Genomic DNA, 7,355 nt, shown 5'->3' on the forward strand with positions numbered 1-7,355 from the left:
GTCATGAAAAAAGAATATGTCTGATATAAATTTAATAAAATTAACAAATTCTGAATAAAAATGTAGATTGCTTTGCTCATTATTTTCCTAATTTTATTTACATTTCAAAATCAACAACAATGAAACAATTCTAGAGTATCCTTCTTGAAAAGAATTGAAAGAATGGTTTTAGTGGGACCAGAATTTCCATATTTGAAGTGAGTATAGCTAAAATAAAATTGTTCATTTTAGTTGAAATCATTACAAAAGAAATTCATTGCCCCTATTAAACTTATGCAATCATTTGTACTGTAACCTGAAAAAAAGACTAGAGTTTCAGATGAAGATTTTTGCTGCTGTGCATATTACTTCCTCATATATATGTTTTTAAAATTTTTACTTTAACCTTGAGAACAACAATAAGAGAAATTTTTAAGGAAAAATAGAAATTATCTTAAGATTTCAAAAGTCCTATATAAACAAAGAGACTGGAGATTAAATTATCTGAACCTCTTCTAGTTTTGTGTGAATTCTGGCAAATTAGTTAAGCTCTGTGAATCTCAACTTCTTCATCTTTAAAATGGAGAAAGTGTCCATCTCACATGGCACCTGTAATGATTACATGAGATTCTCTTTGTGAAAAAGGCCTAAATTGGCAAAGACATCTATAAATAGCAGCAGTAGTAGTATATAAAAAGTAAAGAACACTCAAAATTGCACATATCTTTCAGATACATAACTTACAGCTGCAAGGGGAAAGAAAAGCAGCAATATGTAATACAGTACAGTTTAGGGTTGGTCTGGGTGGTCTGGGCCTGTGTCTTCATCTTTGTCTCCTTCACAGTCTCTGACTCTGTCTCTGTCTTCACCTCCATCTGCTCTTCCTTCGCCTCCTGTTCCTCTTTTCAGATGCTTAATCCTATCAATCTCAGTGCTAGTGCATTCATTTTATCTCACTTGAACCTCATGGCAACTCTATGGTATTGGCTATCATTGTATCACTGGTTGTGCTATAAAAAGCACACTAAAAAAGGAATATGCATGCTCAAACCCTCATTTTTAGTCGATTTGCACTTTTTTCTTTCAAAGTTTCTCAATCCACATAAATTAACCTAATTCTAGGCGAAAACAAATGTATTTTCTCTGGATTGTTCCTCTTTAAATAGTTTTAACAATTATTTGAACCACATTTATTGCTTTTTCTGATGATAAGGAAATACATAATTATTGCAAAAAATCAGAAAATATAGGAAAGCAAAATGGAATAAAATTATGACAACACCCAAATATATCTAATGTACATTAGTTTTCTTTGTTGGTGTAGATGAGGAATAAGAAGGAAATTAGCAGTTTATCTTTAAACAAAAAAGAAGCAACACTGTCTACTTACTATGAATGTGGTTAGTCCCTGTGGTAGGATGGGCTACTACCATGTTCCCCTAGAGGCTAAAATTTTTTTTGAAAAAGGAAACACCAGAAAGAGATCATAACTTATCACAAGTAATAATCAAACATGAAAGATCAAAATAAGTGACCAATAACTCCATATTTGCAAGCCTGTGCCAAGACAGTCATTATTTCTGAGAATTTTTAATTTAAATTTCTATTTGATCTTTTATTATACATGTATTTGTGCTTGTGGGCAATTGGAGTGATCTGACTGTGTTCCCCAAAATTCATATGCTGCAACTTAATTGCCCATGTGATAGTATTTAGAGGCGGGAGGCTTTAGCCCATTTATGCCTGAGGTTGCAATTTTTTGAATTTTTGTAATCAGACCTTAGTGATGACCTTGAGCAGTAGGATATAAATAACTCCCACATGCTTAGAGTTTCAATAATGGAACACTAGGCATAAATAGGTTTTAAGAAGTGATTAATGAGAGAAGAGCCCTCATGGATGGGATTAGGGCTCTTATAAAAGGTCTTAAGGAAGTGAATTTGTTCTTTTCTGCTCTTCTGCCATGTCATGACACCTAGACTGTGCCATTTTTGAGGAACAGGTCTTTGCCAGACACCAAACCTGCTGGTGCCTTGATCTTGGACTTCCCAGTCTCTAAAACAGAAATAAATTTCCATTATTTATAAATTACCTAGTCTGTGGTGTTTTGTCATAGCAGCACAAGCAAACAAACTAAACAGGAATGAATCTCAAATTCTTTTAAATTTTTTTTGGTGTAGGCAGGGTAGAAACGACGTATGTTTAAAAGGACACAAGGTCATTGGATTAATTTTTTCCATGTATCACACTGACGTCTTTGATGTATTACTGGTATAAACGGAGCACTCTATAATTCTCTTCTTTATATTAATGTATTTGGTGTCTTGACATTTGACTAAAAATTAAGAAATAAACCTTATTAATATGATAATTTTTACATAGATCGAGTCTGTAAAACAATTTTAAAGTAGTATGAGTTTTAATTTGGGTTAGTGTGAAGTCTCTCACTTATGGACTCCATCCGCAAAACCTTAAAAGAGGGAATACACTTCACATATATATAGCTTATAAATAATCACTAAAGCACATATTATGGTTCTGAATTATATATTTGTCTGTTCTTATAGAATAAAAATTTCTGCCAACTCTTGCCTTCATTTTCTGTTTTACAGTCACAAAGACGTATCTTTCATCTGAGGGCCTCAAGCTCCAGTAGTTAGTAACAAAACTGCAATCGTAAGTAAAAAAAAAAAAAAGCACAGAATTATGTTTCCTTTTCTACCTTGTGCCTGGTAACATCAAAAGTTAAATAATTTGAGGCTTTTATCATGTGTGCAATGGTGTACCCAAAGAGCATGTTACAGTCCACTTTCTCCATTTCTAACCTTACCATTGTTAATGCTAACAAGACATACAGGGTCTTTGAACATTCTGAACAATACACCTCGAAGCCTCAGTAAGTCAGCAAGGTCTCAAAGGTTGTACCATGTAAAAGTCAAGTAATTAAACGCTGATTACTTACTGCTTAAAAAAAAAAGGTGGCTGGGAAAAGTTGGATTCAGAAGGTCTAATTTCACACAGAACATTTCAGTGAAAATTAAGCCTTTAACTATATTCTGCTTGACTTGATTTGAAAGAAAAGGATAAGAAAAAAGGATTATAAAAGCTATTCAGTAATGTCTTTCTGCAACAGAGCTTTGGGAGGTGACAAACAGCCACTGGTAATTCATTTAGTCATCTTTTCCCCAAACAGCATTTGGATTCCCCTTCAAAATTTGGCTGCAACTCTTTAGTTTCATTAGTCTTTCAAAATACAAAGGCTCCTTCCTGCTCTCTTGGCACCGGTTGAAATGTTTTAGCTCCCTAGAAACAGCTAATTTCTAATAAAGTTTGCAAACATAGTAAACCCCATTTTACCTGATGCTGTTTCATTTCCCATACATGAAAAAAAAAAGGGGGGGGGAACTCTTCCCCAGAGTTTTAATTTTGACCTATTTCAACTTTGTAATCTTTTAAATCAGAATAATTAAAATTTAGAAATATTTAAGTTGTTCTTCCTTCTATCACACCCTACTCTCCAATTTATCTCAGTGGCTAGTATGTAGAACAATGCCAGAGATGACACAGGTGCTAAAATTATTCTGCTGAAAGACATCACAATTTTTTTTTTGGTAGCAGTAGAATTTATTCAAATGTGCCTTAATATAGGTGCTGAGGCTTGCCCATGGTGCTCTTGATATATAAGGCCAGGACATTCTGCCAGTTTTTCTTGAGCAATGACAGCAAGAATTTGACAGCCAGGTGAATGTTCTACACAAGCTCATCTTCTGTCATGTTCACGTGGCCAACAGCCACAGCCAGACATAACACCTTCTTCATTTGGAACTTGAAGGTGGACTTCACCTCATCCGCTTTGGCCGCCATGTTTTCATTGTGTGTGAGCAGGGAAGGGAACTTTCCTGCCTTATTTAGGCCTGGGCCCAGGATTTGTGGGATCCACTTGATCAGAGGCTCTGAGGCCAAAAATGCATCATACTTCTTGGCTAGCTTCTTGACCAGTTTCTTATTTTTGTTGAGTTTTTTCAGCGCCTCGATGTCCATATGGGGGATATCCATGACCTTGGCCTCGTCACAGTGTTGCTGGTACCCCGGGACACACACGGAGAACTTGGGGTGGGGAGTGGACTTAAGCCTGACGGTGTCCGAGAGGTGCTTGTCCTTCTGGGAGTCACAGTTCCTCAAACTAATCTGCAACTCCACTGTCTCCAGACTTGGGGCCCTTGTGCTGGTTCCCTTGCAGGACTTCCTGCATCACCTCGTACACGGTGTCGCAAGAGACTTTGCTGCTCATGGCTTCTCACACTGAGCTAACCGGAAAAGTGACACATCTCAATCTTTTATACCTCTTCCTCTCTCACTCTTCCTGTTACAGGAAGGCATTTATTTCCTTTCCGTTTCGTAGATGAGATTAAGGATTATCTAACAGAAATAATTATACTGCTTGTTAAAATTTACTTAATTCATTTCTTGGAACTATCACTATCTGTTCACAAGAACATATAAGATTATTTATTTTCTTATTTGTCTGGAATTACCTGTGCCAAATTGATCAAATATTTCCTTACTCAATTGTTTCTAAGAAAGAATTTCTACCTTACAGAGAGAATGAATCAGTTTAGTTTATTAATCCCTACTGAAACACAAACATACATATGTGAGCTTATTTATCCCTACTAAGGCATAACTATTTCACTTGATTAGATTGTATTGGGGAAATTTTCTGTAGCAAGGACTAAGAAGAAAACGACAGTTTCAAATAATATATGAGCTACTTAACAAACATCTTTGAAGATGCTGCTGGTGAAATTTATTGCAGTTGTAAGGAAAATTTTGATTCCTAAATAGGTAATATTAAAATATGAGGCCTTTTCTGCTCACTTTCCTTATTGTTGCTGCTTTAAAAAAATTGACAAATAAAAATTGCATATATTTATCATGTACAACATGATGCTTTGAAATATGTGTACATTGTGGAATGGTTCAATCCAGCTAATTAACATATGCATTACTTACATACTTACTATCTTTTGTGGTGAGAACACTTATTACTTACATACTTACTATCTTTTGTGGTGAGAACACTTAAAATCTACTCTCGTAGTAATTTTCAAAATAGAATACATTGTTATTTACTGTAATAACTATATTGTACAATAGATAACTTGACCTTATTTCTCCTAATTGAAATTTTTTATCTTTTAACCAACAACTCCCCAATTTCCCACCTTCCAGCTTTTGGTAACCGCCATTGTAGTATCTGTTTCTATGAATTCAGGTTTTTAGATTCCATATGTGAAGAGATCATGTGGTATTTGTCTTTTGTGGTTGGCTAACTCACCTACAGGATTTCCTTCTTTTTTAAAGCTGAATAGTATTCTGTTGTGTATGTATACTTCATTTTCTTTATCCACTCATCCGTTGATGGACACTTAGTTTGTTTGTATATCTTCCATATCTTGGCTATTGTGTATAACGCTGCAATAAGGGGAGCAGGTATCCTTCTAACATACTGATTTCATTTCTTTTGAATATATACTCAGAAATGGAATTACTGGATCATATGGCAGCTATATTTTTAATTTTTTGAGGAATGTCCATACTGTTCTCCTTAATGATTGTACCAATTTACATTCCTGTCAATAGTGTGAAAGGGTTCCCTTTTCTCTGCTTCTTCTCCAAAACTTTTTATCTTTTGTCTTTTAGACAATTGCCATTCTAACAGGTATGAGGAGGTATCTCATCGCGGTTTTCATTTGCACTTCCCTGCTGACTAGTGATGTTATGCATTTTTCATATACCTGTTGACCATTTTCATGCCTTATTTTGAGAAATGTCCATTTAGGTCCTTTCCCCATGTTTAATTCAGTTGTTTTCTTGCTATTGAGTTGTTTGAGTTCCTTATATATTTTGGATATTAACTTCTTACCAAATATGTGGTTTGCAGATTGGTTTTTCCCTATTCTGTAAGTTATCTCTTCACTCTGGTGATTGTTTCCTTTGCTGTGCAGAAGCTTTTTAGTTTGATGTAATCCCATTTGTTTATTTTTGCTTTAGTTGCCTGTGCAGTGCTACTTTTTTTGGTTAGTTTTATTTTAATTTATTTTCTGAACATATGAGAAATGTTGAGAATTATATTTGAGTCCAAGGTGATTTTAATGGATCTTAGTTGCTAAACTTGTTTATTTTAATAAAAATAAGATTATAAACATATAATTATAAAGTAATATTTTTAAAAGGTGATATTTTAAATGAAACTATTTTAAATACTGCATAGTGTTAACCACACGCATAAATTCAAAACCCATCCAATAGTTCCCTTTTCTTCTCCTTTGTGTTAAGCTTATTACACCCTGGCTAAGGAATCACTTTTCAATGGTAAACTCCCCCCACCAGAGGCAAGTGAAAAGAAAAATGGATTCTTTTGTGAAGAAAAAAGATAGCATCGGAGGAGTATTAATATAGTTTTCAAAATTATTAGTGGAAATACATCCTGTGCCAATGGACTTTTTAACTTAGATTCTTTATTTTGAAGCATTTGGATCTAACTTCCGTACGTTTCCAGAGATTGTGGATTTCAGTGTTCCCATGGGTGTCACATGCAAAAGGAGAGTAAGATATTGCTTCTGTGACATGCAAAAGTGGAAAAGTGACCATTTTCTAATGAAGAAACGCAACCCTTGGTTTCACCAAGAAAAACAATGTGATCATACATAGATTTATGTTGGAGAGAATTCCACTGGAAATCCTTTGCCTGAATGACCTTCAGAAAAACAGTAAGGCAGCAATGTGGGTGGTATCTTTGCTGCTTTTCTGGCGTAAAGAATGGAACAGGAACTAGGAGTCAGAAATACTTCATTTGGTATAGAATCCTAATCTTATCTTCATTCTGACAGCATCTCCTTTTACTTGTTAAAATAAAAATAGTGATCCTAAATTTTAATATAGTTCAAAGGGACTATATAAAGATGAGGACATTTCCTTGGCTTATGTTCTTTCTGCTTTTGATCCATCTACGAATGCACAAAATACCTTAATTATTTTATTCTTGAAGTCAGCATTAGCTAACTTGGTAACATGGGCCAGTAATACATAAAACGCACACATAATCAGGAGGAATAGTTTCCATGAAAATGCCAGTTATAATAGCTATGCAGTCACTTAAAATTTCTTTTAAAAAGCAGGCTTGCTGATGATTTCAGACTTGGAATCTTATTAAATGTTAATCAAAAACAAGAAAAACTCAAATGCTGGTGACTTTCTTTGTAAATTACAATTGTATTTTGCCAAGACTATTTCTCTGAATATGTAAAACAAAGTGGTATAATAGGGGAAACATAATCATTGACGGGATTCATTTATTTGTTCAGCATCAAAAT

The 7,355-nt window shown here is 34.4% G+C and overlaps 1 pseudogene; it reads right to left on the reverse strand.

Moving 5' to 3' along the window:
• Positions 1-3,603: 3,603 nt before the first annotated feature.
• LOC100973067 (large ribosomal subunit protein uL1-like) lies at positions 3,604-4,270 on the reverse strand (annotated as a pseudogene).
• Between the last annotated feature and the right edge of the window lie 3,085 nt (positions 4,271-7,355).

Source organism: Pan paniscus, chromosome 1 (genome assembly GCF_029289425.2).
Source record: "Pan paniscus chromosome 1, NHGRI_mPanPan1-v2.0_pri, whole genome shotgun sequence".
NCBI classification, from domain to species: Eukaryota; Metazoa; Chordata; class Mammalia; order Primates; family Hominidae; genus Pan; species Pan paniscus.